We start from the raw sequence: 24,075 nt of genomic DNA, 5'->3' as shown, positions 1-24,075 counted from the left end.
GAGAAGAGATGAGGGGCACAGAGGATCTATCGGAATAGCAGTTCCTCTTCCCTCTCCAGTTTCTTGCTTGAGGAACTATGTGGCTAGCTGGGAATGCCTGTGCCCAGGTAGGAAACACACAGAGGACTTTGCTTTCTGAGCTATCCATCAACACCTCTCACTAACATTAGCAAACACGTCTCTCACTGGTATTAGGGAACACACAAAAACACAGAAATGAGACCAGCTTTCATCGTATCTGGTTTGTTACTGTATTTTCAGAATGGACTACATAAGGCAGGAGAAACAACATTCACTTGCAAAGCAATGCTAGTTTGAGTCTCTTCCCACATACAGCCATATATCTATACCATCCTCCCAAAGCCTCCCTCCCCRAGCGCTTCCCTTCCAAGGTGTCCCTGCAGCATAAAGTGACCAAGAGTGGCTGGACAGAAAGCTATTGCATGGCACCTCACGTGAATTCACACCCTACTTTACATCACTCTCACTTTGTTCTGTACCCAGGACGAGATCAGCACAGACTCATTACTGAACCTTTAGTAATTTYGGAGGAACCAATTCTGTTCTCTATAATACTACAAAAACCCCAAGGAATCTCCACTTAGATCAGAGGTTATGACATCAATATCCTGGAAACTGAATTTGGCCTAGTTCCTACATTTGTATCCCAAAAATATTTTCAACTCATGGAAGTTGGATGGAGAAGTTTTAGATATTCCAGTTATCTGGAATATCTTGAATTCTTCAAGCCTTTTGGAGGCATCACATGTTTCTCAGTAAACTTTTTTCTTGAGGATTGTGGGAATCAACCTTTACTCACACAAACAAGCTCTTACTCTTGCACCTTAACCTACTAATCTCCTCATCAGTCTCCTACTTCACCGTCACTTAGGGCATGCTGTTTGCTGGCACAAAGTATTGGCACATACCTTTGTTTTCACACAATATACAATTTCAGCTTGGCTTAGCACTTGACAACCTTGGTATCAAGGCAACCACTCACAGAAGTAAAGGTCACTGATTTATACTGTAAAGTATTCAAGATTTTCTTCTACAATTGCCACTGTCCAACATACAATCAGGCTTTCATGCACAGAATGTGTTTCAAGAACTGCCAGTAATTTTCATTCCATATACGGCAGTTTTTATGCCAATACATATGCTTTGTATCTAATGGCAAGAATATCTGAAAGAGCAKAAGGTCAAACTTTTATGATAATCCGAAAAAATAAAACCAGAGAAAGGAATGGATACGTGCATACTCAGCAAGAACCCTAGCAGGAAAATGTTTCTAGGTGATTAAATACAAAAATGAACATTGTCCAATCAGTAAAACTATCATGGRGCATGTGTGCACACCAGTCGCAGAAGTGCCTGGAATGCAGAGACATTCAAACTCGTTTTCGTTTTTTAACAAGGCACTCCTGGACCTGGACATAGGCCAAGCATAAAAGCCCTGAGCCCAGCATGGGCTAATTTACCCTGCTCTTATAATGGCAATTTAATCTAACCTGTTTTATTGGCTTTGAAACAAACTAGGAACACTCATGCAGCCAGTTATTGCTCCTCAGCTGGGGAGACAGTACTGAAGAGCTGAGCACAAAAAGATTGTTTAGCCCGGCTAATTTGATTCCCCAACACCATGTATGACTGAAGCCTTTTACTAAAAAAGAGAAATACAAACAAGGCATCAACTATTTTTCTTGATACAGCAATGCCAGTGTAAAGAATATTTATAGACACACAACTTATACTCCTTCCCTCCACTGCAATACAGCTATTGATRAAATATATAAAGCACCATTATAGTTTGGCCTAATGTAATCATATTGACAGTGAAGAAAGATTAGGTGTTATTGTATCRCTTCAGCTATATCAGTATAATTAAAGTAATACAGTCTATGTATACAGTAACTTTCAGACTACCACGTATGGTACAAATGGCAGCTATTGCTGAATACAGCCAGCCTACCTTGATTTCATTAGCTCTTCATCAATAACTTCTATCCTTCTTACATTCATGTTTTCTCATGGATGCAAACCATACAACATGACTGGCATGGCTTGAATTTACCTCAAGATGTAATCAACCCAGTGTAATTAAGGCAAGACCCTCCTCATCTTGAAAAAAAAAGAGAGAGAGCGGGAGAGAGAGAGAATTAGAAACTGCMACTTCCTTTTAAAATGTAATGGAAAGTAGCAAAAAGAACTTTCAAAAATCTCATCATCCCTTAACAAAGATTCTTCCATCTGTTGCATCAGTTTCCTGTTCAATCTGGATCAGCAACAAACATACACATTATTTTATTTAGCTTAACTTYACCTTCCATTTGGTAAGCCTATGCTTAAAAAGAGGAAAGAGGATCTACCACAAATGGTAACAGAACTAAAGTTTGGCTTTTAAGACAGAAAGTCATTATTATGTCAAAATTTGAATCATGTAGTTCTTTATCTAGTACCCTTAAGCATCAYCAGGGGTAGACATGAATAACTGCCAGGACAACAATCTTCATGAAACAGGCCAAAAACTAGTATTCATTAAGTCAGCCAGCCCCTAGGGTTTAATCTGGAGGGTTAAAGAAGCCTGCTTGCTCTCTAGTCTGCCAGAGTTTATTGCTCCCAGTATGAACTGCATGCTTAATCTTCCATTCATTTCTTGGATGTAACCCTAGCAGGAAGTGAAAGGGACCACTGCAACATCAGCCCTTCATAAATATATCCTCATGTAAATAGGTACCACTTGGCTCTGCTTTKAGGACACAGTACTGAGCAATTGTTTCCATTGTGCTTCCAAACTGATCCTTAGTCCCAGGGAGACCAACAGGCCACTTCCATCATGAGTCACCAGCCATGACAAGAGTCACAGACTGCTCACTCAACAGGAGGGAGACCGCTATGAGAGGGCAAGCYGCAGAAGAGGTTGAGAACCTGCCCTTTTCAAGACAGGTGCTTCCAGATTATTTTGAGCTGGGTTCTGAAACTTAAGAGTCTGAAAGAGGTGCTAGTCACAATTTGCCAATGTAGAGCAGGACAAGATGATGAGCAGGTAATCCAAATATTTATGAACAAAGAGAAGGATTTAGGGCTATTCCTGAAAATTGCAGATGACTAGTAGGAGAAACACAGCTGAAAAACAATGTTTTTCCAGCCCTAAGGTAGCTTCCCAAAAGCAAAGATGTCTTGAGCCAAAAGACGGAAGGTTGGAAGAGGCATAGGATCCTGAYGTAAATGCATTTTTACAAATTCTATGAAGGTGCTAACTGAGGTGAAAAAGAGTTGGGTCAGGTACCTGTAGCCATTGAAAAACCATCAGAAAAGCATCAGAGTGTGAGCACGTAAATTATAACAGAATCATTTCAGTGAAAGCATCAAGTGCTGAAAACAGCATTTCAGATCCATTTTTATTGCAGATGTAGTTTCTAAACAACTAACTGCGAACATTTCAAGAAGGCTGCAGGTTGAAAATCTACTATATAAATATAAATTATAAAGTCATATATATTATCTATGTATATTTGGCAGAAGAAATGGTGGGAGGAATTTCTGGAATTTACTTTTACTGACTTGATTTTATTAAATAAAGAAAGGGAAGAAAGAAAAGTTGAAAGCCCTTTTGGACTGTGAAGATATTGACACTTTTGAAATGGAAAGGGCATATAGGTCTCTAGCCCCAGGTCCACTGGCTGAGAAATCTTGTTGGGCTGTTATAATCAAACTTTTAAAGATTTAAAGAAAAGGAGATAATTCTGAAAAAGGCAATACAATACTCTAAAGAAAGAAAGCAGAGGATACAGAAAGGTGAGAGAGTTCGTATTTTCTTCAGTGCTACCCAAAAAGAAAAGAGAAGAGAAGAAAGAAACTCTTGAATTCAAGTCTTTAATGTCAGGAGGGAAAAAGACTGAGACATGAAATTTTGCAGCCTACCAMCCCCATAGTAACAGCAGGAACCATGACCATCTAGCAGAGGCAGCTGAACAGTTTATCAAGGACACGTTCCCTTCTGCTGCAGATCTCACTTTTGCAGCAGCACATAGGATTCTCCRTGTTATTTGGCCATATTCTACAGTTATTGTAGAAGGCTAAGGCTCAAAAGAAAGGAGAAAGCAAACAGAAAACAAGAACAGGGCTCAACATCCTAATGGAGGTTTATATGTGGGTCTCCCTTATCGCTTTAAACACAATTGTTTTAGCTCTAGACATTACAGTTTCAAACTGTGATTACTTTAGAGGTTTATTGAATGCAATTTTATGGAGTAGTTGGTGTTTTAATTTTTATGTTTACTTCAAATTCATCACATACTATCCTTGAAAGGAGGAATAGCCTAACACATTTTCATGTTTCTCATCACAAGGAATCATTTCCAGGAAAATGTATGAATGCTAGGCATAAATGGGAAGTGGGAAGCTGCTGTTGGACATGTCAAGCAGTGGGGGCACCAATTAGTTCATACATTCTTTATAATTGTGTCATTTGTTCATATCTTCATTATAATTCTGCATAGAAAAATAACTGCTGAGGGCCTGATTTTCAGAGTTGATGAGTTTCCACAGCTTTCATTTGTCATGCTGAGTTTGCAGGTGCTCAGCTTCGCTTAAAAGGCAAGCAGTAAATTATGAGTTCTTTTCACTGTGGAGATATCTGTCTGAACGTGAACCAAYGCACTGAGTCAGCTTCCGCACTGCCCACATGCTCCCTGCCACTGCCTGGAGTATTCTGTAACATGTAAACAGAAAAAAAATCTGGGTATGTTGAGGTTCATTTCTGCACTCCAGAATCTCAAAGCAGTCACTGAAATTGTCAAATAACAAACCTGAGTTACATCAGGTTATAAGAAGGGCAATCTTTTCCAGGGAATGAGACCTTGCAGTGGGATGGGAAAACCCACGTTGCCTGCCTGCCTCCATCCTGACCTGCTGCATAACCCTGGGCACAGCACTTGCTGCCTCTGTGCACCTCATTCCCTTCCCACTCTTGACCCACCCTGGCTGTTCACACTGTCAGCTGGTGGGGTATGTCACTGGGGGACATCCACGAAAGGACCAAGGGAGGAAAAGGTGCCCTTCTGCAAGTGTCTCATCACCTTCCTCTGCTAAGTGAAGGAACTCATCCCCACACCTGCCACCTTTCAGGACAGCCTTCTAGCTGCCAGCCCATGATGCACCCCACAGGAACACTTTCTATCCTCTCTACTGAAGCTGTTATCCTTTGCATGGCACAGGAATTGCTGAGCTAAGGAGAACAAGGCAGAGAGCATGACTGTAGCCTAGTGGTTATGGCATTCACCGGGAAGGGAAGCAGGTGACCAACAATGGTTAAAGTCCATTCACTGTGAACACTTAATATATTTTAACTACTGGGTGCATAGTGTGAAGAGCAGGAAGCAGAAACGGAGACCCAAGTCCCTTGTGGATCAATCCCTCTGTTTTATTATGTGCGTGTATGGCAATGTTATACAGCAGACCTCTGGTCTGGTTTTGTGTCTTCAGGCTGCAGTTTAATGATGAATAATTAGGTTCTGGACAGCCCTCAGCAAAGGCTGACACTGAATTCTTTGTGCCGTAATGGATGTTAATCTGAAAATTGTGTTTGCAGTTCTGTTTGATCATCTATAATGAAAGTGGTCAAATTGTAATTTGGTCTTATTAAAAAAGAAAAGAAAAACTTTCATATCAAGATCCAAATGAACAGTGAAAACAAGTAAGAATTCCAGTGAATCCAACAGCCTTACATGACTGTGATGGATGAAAAATAGGTCCTCAAAAACAATTTGATTGTAATACAGATCAATTGCAGAGTCAAACCGGAAGAACTGAAGGAAAGAGATTTACTTATCTAGACAGCTAGTGGTCAAAATCATTGGTCAATCATTACAAGATAATAAACTACAGTAAATATAACACGTAAGTCATATTAAGTATTTCGATGCATCTTTCCAAGGTACCTAGGTTTGCATTTGACTGAGCTAGGAACATCACTGTGCAAGTTTTACATAAGCGGTACATTAAAAAAAAAAATGTGATGCAAGGGACTGTCAAAGAATAAATAGTACTTGCATGTCAGATATTTCTTGTACATCTTGAGACAATATAACAAAACATTTCTAGCATTTACTACAAAATACAGAAACATGTAACTGACTGAAAGACTGAGCACAATAAATAGGTAAGTTATTTTATCTCCTAGTGTTTCAGAGAACCACCTAGGAAAAGCAAGTGAAATTCAGAATAGTCCCTGAAAATTAGATAAACACGGATGGGAAAGGAAAAAGGATCATAAACAGCTAATGTGACATGGCCAATGTCACACAGCAGATCAGAGGCAGAAATGCAACTTCTTAAACATCCAGAAAACGTTTATTAGAAAACCTTCATATAGTAATAGCTGCAGAACTAATCAGAGACTGAAACCATTAAACTCGGAACTTTTGACAATATTGAYGTGAGAGCTAACAAACTAGGAAAAGTATACTCCCCAAAATCCCACATAGCTCATGCAACTGTTATGCATCTATGACAGCATTATGATGAAAACCTGAATGAAGCTGGCCTGCAAAGCTGAAGCAAAGTGGATCACATCCTACAGTCTTTATGGAGATAAATTTCCACTTATTTCAATGAATCAGAGACAGGTTATGGGAGTTTAATCTGGATAAGGACAGAGATACAAGTGAATAAATATTTCAGCATTGGGCTTTACCTTTATAAAGAAATAATAAAAATATATTGCATATGTTGCATATCTGTCAGCTAAATTCATTTTATCTACAGCACTTTATTGGTCTCAAGCAGCTCTAGAGAACAATTCAAATCTCAAATTACAAAACCACCTAGTTTAAGGCTCCGTCAGTACTGGACCCTTCAAACCCTGAAATACAGTCTCCAAGTTCCCATTCAAATTGTCATCAAAGCTATACTCCAACATTAAGTCCATGTCAGCCTTAGTGGAAGCAGATGAGGACTCCAGCCRCATCTGGTTTGACTTCCCTGTAATAACTACAGCCAATTGAGCTATATCAAAGAAGATATAAGTATTTCCTTGAAAAGTATCYTTTTCTGGAAAATAATTGAGAAAACACTAATTTAGTATTTAATAAATCTTATTTTAAAATAAAAGATCAAAATATCTACAGGACTAGAGTAGGCCAAAAATATCAGAGAGTAAGTTACAACATTCTCACACTGAAAGAGTTTGTTTTTGCATAGGAAGAAAAATATTTGCAAAACTCAGCTTCTGTGACAGAAGATAAATTTAAACTCAGATCTGAGTTGTTCAAAGACTTGTTCAATCCACAGACTCCTGTATATCCCATACTAGAGAATGGCCTGCGCTCTTGCACTTGCTCACTCTGCGGCACACACGCTTCTCTTCTGCCTACCTCGTAGAAAATTTATTATTTATCAAAGAGAASGTGAATTTGCTGTTACTCTTGATGAATCTAGCAACACTAACATGCAACACAGTAAGACACCTCCAAGCACTTAGGAAAACACATCCTGCTCTGTATTTTGAGTATTTTCTGTGAAAGTGACAGAGCACTGCAACAGGTTGCCCAGAGAGGCTGTGGAGTCTCCTTCTCTGGAGATAYTCAAAACCTGCCTGGATGCAACCTTCCCAACATGCTCTAGGTAACCTTGCTTGAGCAGTGGGGTTGGAAGACTAGATGATCTCCAGAGGTCCCTTCCAACTCAACCATTCSGTRATTCTGTGGTTTTCAATAAATCATATTTCCCCCCAGTTTTATTCAGTTTTTAAAGTCATCAACAGCTACTTACAGCATTTCTCAATTCCTTATCACCATCACTGTAATATTAGTGACTTGCAAAACCACTGAGGTCTACAGTCTCGCTTTCCTCATCACAAACAGGGATGTGTTATGAYCCTAATTTTATAAATGGAGAATCAYGGCAWACAAAAATTAAATATTGGGTAGATTCAGGTAGGTAGGGATCCCTAGTTTTTAGAATAACATCTTAACCAGAAAGTTAATAGTTTTCTATAAGCAGCAATTGCTAGGCCWATTACTTCCTACGTATCTCTAAAGAATCCCTTAGTTAGGCATTCTTATGTCAAAAATAAGTTTTAAATTCTTATTTTAGATGTGAATTTCTGAATTCATAYACTGACAAGCCCAAAAATAGTCAGTCATCTTCCCTTCCCAGACAGCAGACATATGCATCCCCCAGCTTGTAGTTTACTAATACAAGTATTATTTATGCCTTATATTTTTCATTTCTTTTAAGGTCTTCTATTAGCTATGGCTCTAAGTTAGGCACCACCTGGGAAGATAGACCTAAATTAAAATTCTATAGTGCTGAAGGATATTTAGCTACAAAAGCTTAGCCTGTTTTTTTTTTCCTGTGACAACACATTTAAGTTTTAAGAACACTCTAGACAACAGAAAGAAGGGCCACCAAATACAATTTTCCTTCACAGACACGTTTAAGAACACCATCCTCCAGGACATAAATAGTTCAACAAATTCTCCTTAACCCATCAGTGTTTCCYCTGGCACAGACTCAGACTAGTGCATTTAGCAGAGGTTTTGGTACCAACTTCAATACAAGAGTAACAGCTAAGATAACAGCTTATGTTTCTTTGCTAAACATTTATAAGATCCAGATCWCTGTAATATCTGAAAACATTTCAGATGAAGCAGATGGAAAGTAAGTCGAGCATATGCCAGCACTGCACCCCTGTGGCAAAGATAACCAGAGGTACCCTGGGCTGCTTTCATCAGAGCATTGCCAGCAGGTTGAGACAGGTGATTCTCCGCTCTTCTCAGCCCTGGTGAGGCCACACCTGGAGTGCTGGGTCCAGTTCTGGGCTCTCCAGTTACAAGAAAGACCAGGTCCCGCTGGAGCAAGTCCAGCAAAGGTCCACAGAGATTAGGGGACTACAGCATCTCTCCAGGATGAGCTGAGAGAACTGAGACTGTTCAGTTTGGAGAAGAGAAGGCTCGAGGGATCTTATCGATGTGTACAAGTATCTGAAGGGAGGGTGTGAAAAAAGACGGAAACAGACTCTTCTCAGTGGCACCCAGTAGCAGGACAAGAGGCAATGGGCACAGGTTGAAGCACAACAAATTCCACTTGAAAATAAGAAAGCAATTCTATATTGGGAGAGTGGCTGAACACTAGAGCAGGTTACCCAGAGAGGTTATGGAGTTTCCATCCATGGAGATATTCAAAACCCAACTGGGCATAGACCTGGGTGACCTGCTCTAGCCGACCCTGCTTAAATACAGGGGATTGGACAAGAACATCTCCAGAGGTGCTTTCCAGCCCCAGCTATGTTATGATTCTCTTAAATGCCATCTTTTTAAGTGAATTTTTTTTAAATAAATAAAAAATTTTTTTTTTGATTCTCTTAAATGCCATCTTTTTAAGTGAAATTTTTAAACAAATAAATAAATAAAATCCATGCAAGCATTAGTAAGTCATTTTTTTTTTTTAAGTAGATCTTTAAGATTTTTAAGTTTGGGGTTTAAATAACCACTTTCAGCTAAAAAAGATCACTTTTTAAAAACAAATAATCTTAYTAACAAAAATAAACTATTTTCTTGCTCATATTCTTTTTTTCCATTCAAATCAAGGACATTTTTAAAATCATGTAAATTTTCTGCCAGAAAAAGCCTTTCATATTCACTCCATAAAGCCTTTTCCARTTAAAATACAAATTCAAAAATAAAAACTCTACAAGTTTTACAATAGTATTTACAATTGGAAATATTCTTTCATCTTTCCCATACTAAGGAGAAAWAATTTAAATTTGACTGCTGACTATTGCAGGAGCCTTCGCGTGAGCAAATGATTGAGGGAAAAAATATAAGAGGAGGGTATTGCGTTGCCTTTTAATAAGCCTTGTTTTTAGTTTTTCCTTTTTACAGGGTAAAGTGCCATAATCCATCTCCTACTCTTCTGGAGTTGTACCCAGTAAGTGTCCCCAGTGGCCCGCATTTTCCAGTGGTTCAGTTTTAACGGTAGTTTTAGAGTTGGAAGAAGGAAAGCCAGAAGAATTTTCCTGATTCATCTTCAGAAAAGATGAATTAATCCAAGAGTGCTGTTTAAAGCACATGGACATTTCATACACCCAGCAGTCCTGGAGCCCTGAATAAGAGCTGTGCACAGATTAAGCTTAACTTTGCTCATTTCAGCTAGACTCCCTTCAGCGCAGAAAAGTCTCAAATCAGGACTGCTCACCCCAAGAGGAACACTCACACCAGGAACAGAGCTCATGAAGTAGATACTCCAAGAGTAGGAAGCTTTTATGGGGAGTAAAATGCCAGGGTAATGTGCGCTTGACAAGCTATAAACAGAGAGATTTCTTTCTTTTGGACTGCTCAGATTTTCCTGTATTTGCTATTTCGCTGCTTGATAAAAATTTATCTTTTTATAGTTTATATGTTCCAAAAACTAATACAGTTTTCCAAATACTTGGGTCAATGATCCCACAGCAGTGTGTGTTAATGGCGCATTAAATTATATGAACAGAGCCAGAACTGTCTTGAACCTTTCCTCAACATTTTTTGGCGATTTGGAAGAAAGTTCAATTCATTTTTTCCTGCACAAATCACCAAAATGAATGTTTCCTTTTCCATTATAAATCAAAAATGGGCAAGCTCAAACCAGATTTGATTTCAAGGATGATGGAGAATAAGGACACATTGAAATATTTGAAGTCAAGTGCACTTTTGCTTTATGCTCTGCCTGAATCTTAAAGTAAAATGACACATAAGATTCCTAGTCTGCCAGACAAATCCTTGCACTATTTTCATGCCATCACACAGGCTAACTTTTCTCCTTCAGCTCTAACCCAGCTTGACTCTCACCACTTCTGCCTGCCCATCTGAAACATCATCAGGAACCCAGCCACGATCAGAAGTGTTTGTGTTTCACCACCACAAAACTGGAACAACAGAACAGTAACTCATGGTCACTGCAGAATTCGCTAAAAATAAGTAAATAAGTAAATTTGAGGGGACCCAATCCACCTCATTTACATCAAAGTCAGGTGGGAGAAACTGCTTCAAAACCAATGGATGTGCAGAAGTATTAGATCTGCGTGTTCTTCTGAGCCTGGAGTTTTTCGGGAGGAACAACAGGGTAGGATGCCAACATGAATGTATGTCAATGGCAAGCAATATTGCTAATTTTGTCCCAGACAGTTAAACTTTGTAAAAGATATTTGCAGGTCAATGCCATAAGCATTATAGCCTCGATGACTCCCTGGGACAAATCTAGTAACTTAGATGGTTTCCAAAAGTAAACTGCTAATACAAGTTAAAACCAAAATGCATGTGCAAATGATGAAATAATGAGAGTTGTACTCACAAGGCTTTCTACATGATTCCAAACATGATTCCAAACAAGTTACCACGCTTTAGCCCACTCTGCGCATTAGTTAAAGCAAACTCTAACTTGAGTGTATGCTCACACTCTTCCCAACACTCCCACAACCAAACTTGGGCCACTCTCGGTCAGGAAATCCCCTCAGCTGCCTTAGGTGTTGCAGCCTGTATGCAAAAGCAAACAGGTCTCCTCAGAGGAACGTATCAACATGAGTTATTTCAGTGTCATACTCCTGCCTATTCTCACCAGCATTGCAGACTCACAAAATGTAACATCTGTGCTAATTACACCTTTGCACACTTCTGCCTGAGGTGTGATTTACACCACCACGGAACCAGGTCATACATCTTAAATTGCAAAGGACAAGTTCTGCTCACAGTAACATCAGTGCAACCCTCCCAATTTCAGAGTATGTTGCTCTGGGTTAAATCAGAGATGAATTCATCCCTGAATCTCCTGGTTTCCTTTAGAGCATCAGTGCACTGCCATTTTCAATTCTCTTGCAAGCAGCTGAATCAGAGATTTCAGCATCGCTGAGAGGTTCTGGGAAAAAAAAAAAAAAGGCTGAAATAGTTTATAAATCCTAGGAGGGAGCATAACTGCACAACATTTGTAGGAGCATTCTTTACAGCAGTTATTTTATCCTGTGATTTATGCCAGTCTCTTCCATCTATCACATGGCTGCAGCATTCAGTTCTCTCTTGAAAGAATTCATTTTTGGCCTCTCTCTGCCACAGTAACACTTTCCTTAAGTCTGTGCAACTCTTCGGCATCTGTTTTCTGTGTGGCAATACTAACAGAATACTAAATTCAGTAGATACCCTGTAACATTTGTTTTATGGCCCTTGATGATATGGCAGGGGTTAATGCTAGTTCAGTGAAAAACTGAAAGCATCCCATGACAGTTTACAGTCCATAATTCAAAGGTTTCAGGTGTAGCTCAACAGGAAAACATGAGTCAACCCACTCTCAACCTTTACCCATCAACTACTACAACGAAAACAATCACAAAGAGCAAGAAGTAGGAATACACAAAGCCTGAAGGACCACAGAGAGGTTCAAATTCTGAATGCGACTGTCCCTGAATTTTGAGAACACTGATAACTCAAATACAGACCAGTCTTTTGGAAATGATCCACCTTAACATTTAGTAGAATTAAACTCCAGCCTATTAAGTTCTTCTGACATTGTCATGCTAAACATTGATAGCCAGATCTGAATTTTAAATTTTAAGTTGCTTTTAAATTTACTTTATTTGATTTTAAATACCAGGCTGCAATACTGAAAACATCACACATCCTAGTGTCCTCCTTCTTTAGCCCAAGTCAAAATTGAGTCTTTAAGTCAGTTTTCCATAACTGTTTCAAGCAGAAGGCTGAGTCAAGTCTCTGTTCAACTGTCCAGGCAAGTGGGAAGGCCACTGTGGGAAGAATCATTTGCACCTTTCCTCCTTTAATACTGCAAAAATATGAAGGTTTTCTTGTAGTCACATACATAGTCACACCAGGCCACTGGATTTTATACTAATGCTTCACTGCCATGACCATCTAATTTAATTTTCAGGCTAAATAAATACATATTCAAGCTGCAATTAATACTTTGGTTCTACAATTTGTATACCTATGCAAACAGTGCTTTTAAATTTCCATGACAGCACTTCTACATTTCTGCACACACTCGCTATGTGTTTAGTGCAGGAGTCATTTGTTGTTAGAGATCAGTGCAGACCATCAGAGATTCACAGAGCCCCTGAGGTAGTAAGGGGTCTCAGGAGGTCCCTACTCCCACCTCCTGCCCAAAGCAAGGTCCGCTTCAACCTGGTCCAACTCAGATCAGGTCACCTAGAGCTGTATCCAGACAGGCCTGGAAACCTGTCAAGGATGGAGACCGCATAACCTCCCTGGGCAACCTGCTCCAGTGCGGGACTGTCCTCAGGATGAAAAAAAGTTTCTCCCTACATCCAGTCTCACCCGCTCACATTTCAGCTTATATCCACTGTCTTTCACCCTCCCGCCATGCATCTTAATAAAGATCCTTGTCCTGTCTCCTTGATGAGCCTCCCTGGGAGGCTGCTGTCAGGTTCCCTGAAGCCGTCCCTTCCCCAAGCTGAACAAGCCCCAATGCTTCGGTCACTCCTCGCAGGGCAAGGGCTCCAGCCCCCGGCCATCCTTGGTGCCCCTGCTAGGGATAATCCCTTCCTTTGACCTACCATCTGTGCTCCTGTCAACATAGCCGAGAGTGCTGTTGGCCTTCACCACTGCCAGGGCACGCTGCTGGCCCATGTACAGCTTGCTGCCCACCAGGTCCTTGTCAGCAGAACTGCTCCCAAACAGCTAGCTCCCAGCCTGTTTCATTACAAGGTACACTTGTATAAGTAATGTGCTTTCTCATGTGCACTTCCCTTAATACCCTTTCTCCATCTTTTGGTTGAAACAGTATGAAACAGCCAAGAAGTATATTGCAATTATTTAAAGTTGGCTAGTAACGTGGCATCTGTTTGGTATCTATCACTCTGACCCTACACTACACGTCCCTTCCTTYTCTGGAAGAAGGTTTCTCACACCTTTCAAGCTGTAGCGAAACACATCAAATTCCAAAAAAGGAAGAAAATGTATAAGAGCCATAAAACAAGGGAGGAATGGAAGAGGTAGTATGTAAGACGTTAACACATATTTACATGAACCAGTCTCCTGCCAGATATATACAATAAGGATCAATCTCTGGCCTTTGGCAAGAGACAGACAGAAAACAGTTGTGAAGCACTCTCTCCCGTCAGCCCCTCTCCTTACAGAGGCTTCCTCCCTTTTCTTCCCAGAAGCTAGTGGAAAGAAACCTGAGTGTACAGGCAGGGAGGGAAGAGCAATATGTACCAATGTGTTTCCTTGAGAGGACAGGGCAGAGGGATGCAGTTGCCCTTCTGTGTAGACACAAACATTGACACTGGCATTACATTGGCATTAAGGCCTGGTTCCTTCCAACGGTTTATATTTTCTAACCATACAGGGGCAGATTAGCTAGGTCTGTACAGACTGCTTTGTTTTGGTCTGGTGATGAAATATAGCCAGAATCCCCACTGACCAGCAGTTAAATTAAGCTAACATTTTTGTTTGAGCGAGTAGAGCAAACTGGCAATTTATGATCAAATCAAGCTTTGTAGACATGTTTCAGTCAACCTAAAAGGCCAGATTTTGCTCACTTGCAAAAATTCATTCAATCAGTGTAAACAAAATTACTCCAATTTAGTACCGTCTTATCACAGCAGTTTGCTCCATAATCTGTTCATGGCTAACAATCTTGGGTAAAACCAGCTTTGAGGGCTGATGTTCTCCATCCCCTCCCCAAAATGATTTTCAAGTTTAAGAACATAATGGCATAAGAAAACAGGTGTTCTGAAGGAAGTTGAGAAGTTTCCCCTGCAGAAGAGCTTATGGCACTTCAGACTGCTACAGTTCACTAGTAACATCAGGAAGCATCGGTGCAGAACACAGGAGCCCACAGTAGGCAATACAGGTGCTTCTACTGCCAAAGCAAGCTTGATGCAACTACTCCTGGCTAACCTGTAGTTGATGGTGAATGGCTTTTATTCATCCCCTTTCCTAGGAAAAAGTCCATTCAGTTAAGCTTCCTTTACAAATTCACACAGAACGTGAAAACTTAAGGGACTGGTTTCTTAGATGCCAGTAGGAGAGAAATCTGATAGCAACCCTCTCCCTTAACCCCAAACCAACAAAAAATATCCTAATTCTTTCCTTTCCAGGAAGTCCCTTTGGGAACAAAAGAATTTATACAGGATTCAGATCACTTCCTCGATTTGTGTGCATCTATCAAACTATATGCAGCAGCAGCAAAGTCAACACCACCCTATCCCTACTTCGAAATACCATCCAAGAGAAAGAAAAGATTCAGAGCTATGGGATTTGGCCTGCCTCCTCCACTATTCACAAAGTGAGGAAAATATTTGATATCTAGGCCAGCAAAAGGTCCCCTTTCCTTCCTCTAGAAAGACCCATCCTGCTAACGTGAACAAAGGAGGAAATAGAAGTTGCMATGCATATTGAAAGTAATAGAGAAAGCGAGACAGACACAGCAGGTAGAGAGTTGATAATGCAGACAGGAAAAAAAAAGAAAGAAAGAAAAAAGAACGAACTTCTTAAGATTCTTTCTAAGAAAAATGAATTTCCACTGTACCGGTTCTTTTATTGGAATGCCTCGTGCTTTTGTCTTGCTCTCACTCCCTGACRTGGTAAGTTATGTTCAAGCTGACTGTGACACTTTGTCAGGGCACCGCATTGTTCTTCGCCGAGATAGTTCGCTCTTGACCTCTGCACACTGCGCGGTGCTCCAGCAGCAAGCGTCACAGCACCTCCAAGGACAAAGGACGCTCACAGTCCTAACAGCAATGGGAAACTGCCACCTGCGTGAGGATTCAGCACATTGGCCTTTTCAAAATCAAAGGGAAGCATACGAAGCAAGGCTGGTGCAAAATGAGGTGGGACAAAGGAAGATACTAAATCTTTTCATCTTTTCACGAGAAAGCTGTTCTTCTTACTCAAGAAAGTATATCRGAGATATAGGAGGTACCTCTTTTCTAGAGCTTTAAATGCAGTGCTTGCTTGGAGCATGCCAAAATTCAACCGTGCAATTCAAGAGTTCATAAAACTTGGCTATTTTTTTTTTAACATGGCTTTTCTAGTTAATTATTGCCACTCTGTGGGACTAACATGCTTACTCTTTGTAATATAGTAGCAACTAGAAGCCCTGAGGTGTCATTATTCATAGGCAGAGTAAAAATCATTCTAGTCCTCAGGTACTTAAAAGTCAGAAATAAGAGAAAAAAGGCAGAAGAGAAGCAGCAATCCACATGTTACCAGAGGTATAGAAAGACATGCTGCAGACTTGATCGAGACACATGCTGCAGACTAACACAGACCTAAGCCCAAATCTCTGTAGATTTTATCCAGTGCACCACGAAGGGAAYCATCTTTCTCTTTGGAGAAGTTGTGGAGGTGACTGATTTCAGCTGATGTAACCAATAGRTTATCTGAGTTTGTCTACAAGAAAAGCCACAAATAAATGCCAAATAGCACCTACACACCTGCCTGCAAATGGATGACTGGATTTTCTGTTATTGCTTTATTCAAAATGACATATAGTCTTCTTAATCATCTCCCAGTCATTTTCACCAACTAGTATGATAAGCACTCAAGTAGAATTTTCGAAAAAAATCAACATCAAAGTATTTCTATGGAAAAAGCACTATTTCAGTCACAAGATCAGAGTTGCTCTTCAGTTTATYACAGGCTTCCTAAATCATATTTAAAAAGTTATCTAGCCACTCTTTCTTTTAGTTTTATAATTTGTAAACAAGCTTATACRGAGTATGTATGTATCTAACACTTTCATTCTTAAGACAAGGTAACTCAGGAGTAAACAGTATTTACTTATCCTTTTCTCATGGTATAAGATAAACAGTTAAGCAAGAAGACTTTAACACATTGGAGGAAGTAATATGACTACCAACTGTCAAGTCCAAGTTAACAAGCCACGGTCTCCCTCTGAAAAACTATTTATCCCTACTCTAGCAAATTGCATATCCAGAATTCACTAGAAATTCTACATGAAGCTAGGACTTTGTATTGCTTTGAATCTAGTTTAATACTTCCAGTCAAAGACRAGGTTATCAAATTGTTGAGTTCTTTCAGAAATTTGAATCTCAAATCCAGACATCAGGCTGAAATAACATCTCTTCAGGCACTCACATTTTGGCAAATGGAAAAGTTGCAAAAACATGTATGGAGAAAAAACGAACACACACTTGTATACTTCAAAGAAGTTTGCATTCTGGTAATTCTGAAGTCTGGGGGGTATTACARTTGCTTTGAGGAGAAGAGAAAAGACATTGAAGAAAAGCAGAGAAATTAAYTTYACTGTATTTCATTTCTTTGAGGCCTAYGCAATCAAGKAAGACCTCAGTCTTGCCATCAAGATCCTGTATGAGGATGAAGACGTTCCATAATACAAAAGACAGCAGAGCCCAAACTCTGAGAARTTCTGGCAAAATTAACTATTGTTTATCTATACTATATGTGGAAAAGACTTGTATGCTCCCAGTAAGCAGGACTGCACAATTCTGGAGAACATCCACCCAGGAGGAATGCATTTCAACGTGGTACTGACCTATTTACGATTGTTATGCTGATACACAACTAATCTTGCTCACAGGAAAGACAAATTGGTCTTCAATAATGCAAACAGTTTAAGGTCCTACAGCCAGATAAATAAACCACCTACAATAACATTCAGAATATTTTAGTAATTTAAAAATGATTAATTAAAAAAATCCTACTACCAGAGCAGTAGAAATATTGTCCCCTAAACAAGCATTAAAAGTCCACAAYATCAAAAGTTAAGATTACATTCAAAAGAAATTGTTATGGTTTGAAGAACAAAAACACCCAAGCGGCAAAGTTCCTAAGAATAAACGCCCCCGCCCCTCCCGTAGTTGTCACCCACAGTTCCTGGACAAAAGGGGACTAGAAACCTTCTGCCAGCAAAGGAGTCAGGGAATGGGCAACTGAGCCCCTCGCTCACAGCACCCTGCACATCGCTGGGGGACAGTGCCACATAACTTCACGGCCAGTCCTCATGCCCGGCATGGATGGTGTCCATGGCCGTCCACAGTAGTCCCCACTTTGCCCTTCACAAACGTTATTGGCACAGCTGGTTAATCTTTGCATTTTGCGTTGGGAGATGGAGGTGTTTGAGATCAGCGGGAACAGCAACCCTTCTTTTGCAGCTAGCCAGCAAGTCCCCCAGAGGTACCAGCAATCCTCAAGTATCAGCCTTCTGCCCAAGGCATAGGGGGAATTTTGCCTACAAAATGGCAATTCCTTCGCCACAGTGAAAGGGCATTCACCTACTCCGAGATTTTTCAGAAAAACAATGTTTTGATTGAGGGATGCATMAGTTTCATTCCAACTGCAGTTTTATGAAGGACACTTTGCTTTCTGGTTGTGGCAGAATAGGCTGTCCCGCTCTCCCACAGAGCGGTGGCAGCTCAATTAGCAGTAGCAGCTCAGTTACCGGCAGGGCAAGACTCCTCGTGCTGCCCAAATAACATTCCTCACGTATTGCCTGAATAATCAGGAGCGGAGAAAGCAGAAAGGTCCTCATAGTTCATTCAGTCCCAATGTCTTTTTGGGGAAACATTCAACAGCATACTCTCTAGGATGTGGTATTAGTAGTATTTTGTCATATTGAAATGTGAAATACTTGTTTGCTTGATGTTTATGAAAGTTGTTGATGCTACCAGTAGAAAATAACTGAGCCACAACTAATTAATGAGGGAGCAAATCAGTTYAGCCACACAGATCTGTACCTGCCAGAAACATGCTCTCTTGCTTTTTGAGTTGTTCTTCACRAAAGATGAAGGTAAAGGTATCAGCACACTGCGTCGCAGACAGAGGTGGTTCTCTAGTGCATTCAGAGTAGGATCAGGTACCATATCAAACCATGGATGTTTCCTGGAAATCTCCCACACACCATCTGTGCCTCTTGTTCATTACCTGCAAATAYTCCTTCTGTGCCTAAAGGCACAGTTAAGCCTATATCTATTTCGTATCAACTTGTCTGAGATAAAGTTTCACAAGCTTCAGCTTGCTTTCATATCCAYTAAAGAACCACATGGAAAATCTCACAGATGACATAAAACACTTCCTCCTGGAAAGACATCACAAGATAAATCTTTAAGCAAAACTGACTTTTTGGTAGAGTTTAAGTCCCTTGGCCTAATGTGACAGGATTTCCATTGATGCAGTAAATTTGGAAGCCTCCTGTCATAAGTGATTTCCAGAAATTGTTTCGGTCAATTAAATTTAAAAAGAAAAGTCAGGAAATTCATCATGTTGTGTACAATTTCTCTTTACTTACCCATAGGTTCTGTCAAGCCAAAGCCTAAAATGAAATTAACTATGGATAKTTTTAGTACTTGTTTCCTAATCAATCCTTTCGGTATTCTGTTTGCATGAGAAACTGAAGTTAAGAGATTCAGCTGCAGATGTTGCGCTCCACTGAGATTACCTACTAACTGCCATGAGACAGAAGGCACTTTCAGAAGGGAAAAAAAAAAAGTCACTGGAGAAGGTTTGCCTCTAGCATAACTTTTTTCCTACCTCAACCACCACCTTCCCCAGGCAGAACAACTTGGGAGTATTGAAACCCTTGCAACCGAATGTGCTCCTGYAAGTGTGCAATCACTTGCAATTATTAAAAATGTGAACAGGTGCACCAAACTGGGGAGAATAAGCCATGCTAGCTGATACTGCGTAAGCAAAATTTTTTTGCAGAACAGTTTTCCTTTTGCCTAAAAACAAATAGCAATTCTGCTGACAGATCAAAGCTAGCAACAATTTCACACATACAGATGACACTCAGCTGCGGGTGGTGGGCAGTAACCCYATGTGAGGGCACAAACATCCAGAAGAGAAAGCAGTTCATAGCCTATGTCAAATGCCTAAAGTATAAATACTTCTCCTTCTGCAAAAAGTCAGGACAGAATCTGAGAAACATCTACTAGGCATTTCGAGYTTTATTTTTAGTGTGCTGCAGGGCATAATTGAATAAGAATTTGAAATCAAATGCAGGGATGCACTAGCATTCCTGCTAGACAGGGGAACCTTTCTGCCCCAGAAAAGCACAAGTATACAGTCACGTTGCACCAGTGGTTCTGGTCATCACTGTCTTCTCTGAAAAGGAAGCCCATGAAGAGCAGAGGCCGGCTGGTCAATCTGCCTGAGTAACAAGGAGAGGATAGGGTCTCTCAGGCAATAGTAATCACAGCACTGGTGAAACACAGCTACGTCTGAACTGGAAGGAAAGACACTACGCTGCAAAAAGTGGGAAGGAATGAGACTGTGGTGGAGCTACTATCCATTTGGAAAGAGTAGATAAGCCCTGGGCATTTTAATGTTTTCCAGCAGGAATTACACAAATCAGCACCTCCTGACACTGAAATTGCTTGAGATAAATGTCAGAATTTGAATTTGTGACTCCAAGAAAGTCTAAAGTTTGCAAATTTCATACTCAGGTATGTTAAGCTACACCTGAAATAATGTATTTAGTATTTAGGAAGGCAGAGACAGCRGGCAAAATGAATTTCAGAAAATACTGTGAATAGAGTCTGAACTCCAGTGTACCAAAAGTTCATATGTCTACCAAACAAGCTAAAGCCCTAAATCTGCAAACTGGGACAAGGGTTCCTGCAAGAACAGGTTTCGGAGGAGTATTCCAGCACACTGTAATGGGATTTGAGATAGCAACATGGAAGGGAACCTCCTCCACTCTGGCAATRTCAAATCCTAATGAAATGTCAAAGGGCAGAGATATCAAAATGTAAAAGTGTCTTTTTTGAGGATGGAAAATATTAACCAAGCATGGTTCATCTCACCAACATGCTCAGGTGGGGTTACAGAGAGAGCATTGGAGGATTTCTGGTAGTCTCTAAGTCAGTGCTCCCATCCCTAATGTGTACACTGCGTATTAATATAGTTTATATATTTTCTTTGGCAAATTTAATGGAAATAGAGGCTTTCAGTGAAAGGGTTGATTGAGCCAAAATTCACAAATAGACAGCTTTAATATCTATGCACTTTCTCTCATTTCCCCCTGCTACCTCCCTCCTTCCTCCCACCAACCTCCCCAAAAAGAGAGTACTTAAGTGATATTTTTTCCACTTTAGCTCATGTAGAGGTGAGCTGATCTGAGCTGTGGAGTTCTGCATTGGTTCCTCTTCACTTTTTTCAGAGACTAAAAAGGGAAAGAATAGAAAATGGCCTCTTTAAATGACATATGCACTTGTCAAAACAATTTAACAAATGGAAATGGCATGCCCATTATGCTAGTTTTCCAGAAGTTCATCAACCTCACTGTTAAACGTTAGCATGTAAGAAAAATTAYTCTATTTGTTCCTTAATGTTTGTTCCTGAGATCAAAGTGCTGTCAGCTGGAGGGTGTTTGACATCCAAAAAACTCTCGCTGGTATAATATTGTCTGTAGTGTCTTTTGTTAGTTTTGTTTCTTTATAAGGTTTTAAAGAACAGCAGTCAACATTAGAGTACATTGGCATCCCATCAAATGCCAAACTCATCCTTTTAGAGTAAATGGGGGGAAAATACTTTTATGACTCTTATTATGGTTTTTGCCTTTCATCAGGTCCTCTGATAGAAGTAACTGGAAGTTGTCTTGCATCCTAATCTCCTTTCACTTGCAATCTTGCAACAGATTTGTCCAACAGTGAAGTCAACACCATTAATCCTTTATTTAAAAGGCAAATTAAAGCCTTATATAGCTAAATTCCAAAGTTTGCTTCAGACTAATCTATAAATCATTTAGGCATTCTTTATTAAATAAAAAAAAAATTGTTGTCTAAAGTAGATTTTTTTCAGTAATTTGTGTTCCCATCAGATGGTGGCTGAAWTTCAAAGGAATGAAAACTGTGTGACAACAACAACAACAAACTTTATTTAGCCAAACTAGTTCAACTGTCTGAATCAACTTACATGGATTGTTTCAAGAGAAACATTTTAACACTTACGGCTCCATTTTAGAAAAGCAGAATTTCAGTCAAGTCCATTTAGCTGAGTTGAGCTAACCTGATCTAAAAAGCATCTGCTCCAAACCCCTCATCAAGACAAGRAAGAAAACTCTGTTTACTTCCAGAAGGTAACCACAGTTACAAACACATACTTCACTCTGCAAACAGCTCATATTTTCGAAACAATGACTGAAGCGCAAGTATGGCCTTTCTACAAAACATCTTGGGAAAAAAAAATTCTGAAAGAGGGAATTTTTTGCAAAAATAATGAAGTAAATCAAAATTCAATTCCAATCCAAAGTTTCATTGCATTGAATGGCTGTATTTTTTTTGTTAACAGGAAGACATAATTCTATTTTAAATGACAAAACCAAAGAGTGGCTCCATCTGAACACCTTACTTAAGACATCTTTCTACAGTATCTTAAAATGTGTGCAAATTAAAAAAATTAAATTTGYAGGAACCAAAGACTATAGGCCTAGGATGATCATCTGGCTCACTGAGTCTAATCCTTCGCTATCAGCAGCAGCCTTGTTATAGAATCCCTTTTATAAATTTAATCAGCTTCATCTTAACATCCGCTATTTTTCTATCTACTACTCCCATGGAGAGTCTGCTCAGAGCTTGATTGCTTTAATAGTCCGCAGTTTGTCTCTTAACCCTAACCCTAAAGGTATCTCTAGCCAGCTTATACTTGTCCGTTCCTCTGCCAACATTAGCCYTCAGTTTAAAAAGTTACTTTCTGCCATGATGTATTTAAAGACAAAAATCAATATTCTCTCAGGTTTTGCCTTGCTAAGTTAAACTGTCAGCCTCTCCTAGCAGCTCCTTGTAGAGCAAACCCTCCGTTCCCCTGATTGTCCTAATAGCCTTGTCTATGCAAGCTTCACCTGCAGGATACCTTTCCTGAATGCCGTTAATCAAACCATATATTGCATCTTAAACAAGGTTTCATCAGATTCTTGTATGAAGCTGGTACTATTTCCCTATCTGGAAATATCTTTCTTGAGACACTTTAGGATTGCATTTGTCTCTCTGTACCTTCACAGCTTAGAGTCGGCACACGCAACTCCCACGTGTTTCTCAGTTTTTTCCAGCTGATGATCTCCCAGCTCAGCGCACTGGGTTTCTGTAATAGTCCCCAAATGTACGATGTTATCTCCTGCACTCATAAATTTGATCCCATTTATAGTTCTCAACATCAACCAGCTTTTTCTATGCACAGTTCCAAACCCCCTTCACACTGCTGGTGACTCCCAGCCTTGTGTCATGAGTACATGCCCTCGATTAAAGGATTAGGCAGAAGCAGTTCCCAAGGGTGAAGTACCACAGGCATGATTATACCACTATTAAAACTTATTCCGAGTACCAGGTAGAACCTGCCCTAAGTACTTTTCAAATCTATAAGCAAGCCACGTCTCTGCTCCAGAGTGAAAAAGACAGATGGGAAACTGAAGCTGGGAGAAAGCATAGAGCACGCAGTCAGCATAACTCATCACTGCTTAACTGGAATCCAACCGCTATCTTCCCCAAAGACATCGCAGTAGTAGAGGTGAACGTAACAAGACCAACTTGTATGGGACAGAGGACAGAGCTGCTTTTGAGTTCAGGAAGGATAACTGCACGTTTAAGAGGCAGGGTGAAAGACGGTGGGGCCATTTGTGCAAGCAGATAAGAAAACAGCAGATTAATTTGATGGAACAAAACCCACTAATCACACTTGATGGAACAGAAAGTACTAAAGAAAGTGAAGAAGATAGACAAAATCAAATAAGCAAGGAAGGGCAAAGACACACTGGTTTTCAATGAGTAGTGAGAGTTTGGACTTAATACTGATGAATTATAGGTAGCTGAAAAAGCACTATGACAATCCAAATGCCAGACAAGGCCAATGATTACCTATAGCAAAACCATGTTTGTTATGACATGTGTTGGAAGAAGGCAACACAGAAGATAGGAAGGCCCAGAAAGTGGGAAAATCACATTTTTAAAGCAACATATGGGGAACAAGCAATATCTTTAATTTTAAGGATCAAGAGAAAAAAGGGGAAATTAAACATGTTAAGAAGAAGTGGAAGAAGATCTGTATTTGCGACAAGAAAAACTCTCATACTGAGAAACTTTAGGGAAAAAAA

This window comes from Rhea americana, unplaced genomic scaffold (genome assembly GCF_003343005.1).
Source record: "Rhea americana isolate MKP2758 unplaced genomic scaffold, rheAme1 scaffold_62, whole genome shotgun sequence".
Taxonomy (NCBI): Eukaryota; Metazoa; Chordata; class Aves; order Rheiformes; family Rheidae; genus Rhea; species Rhea americana.
Note: the sequence above shows the minus strand (reverse complement) of the source record.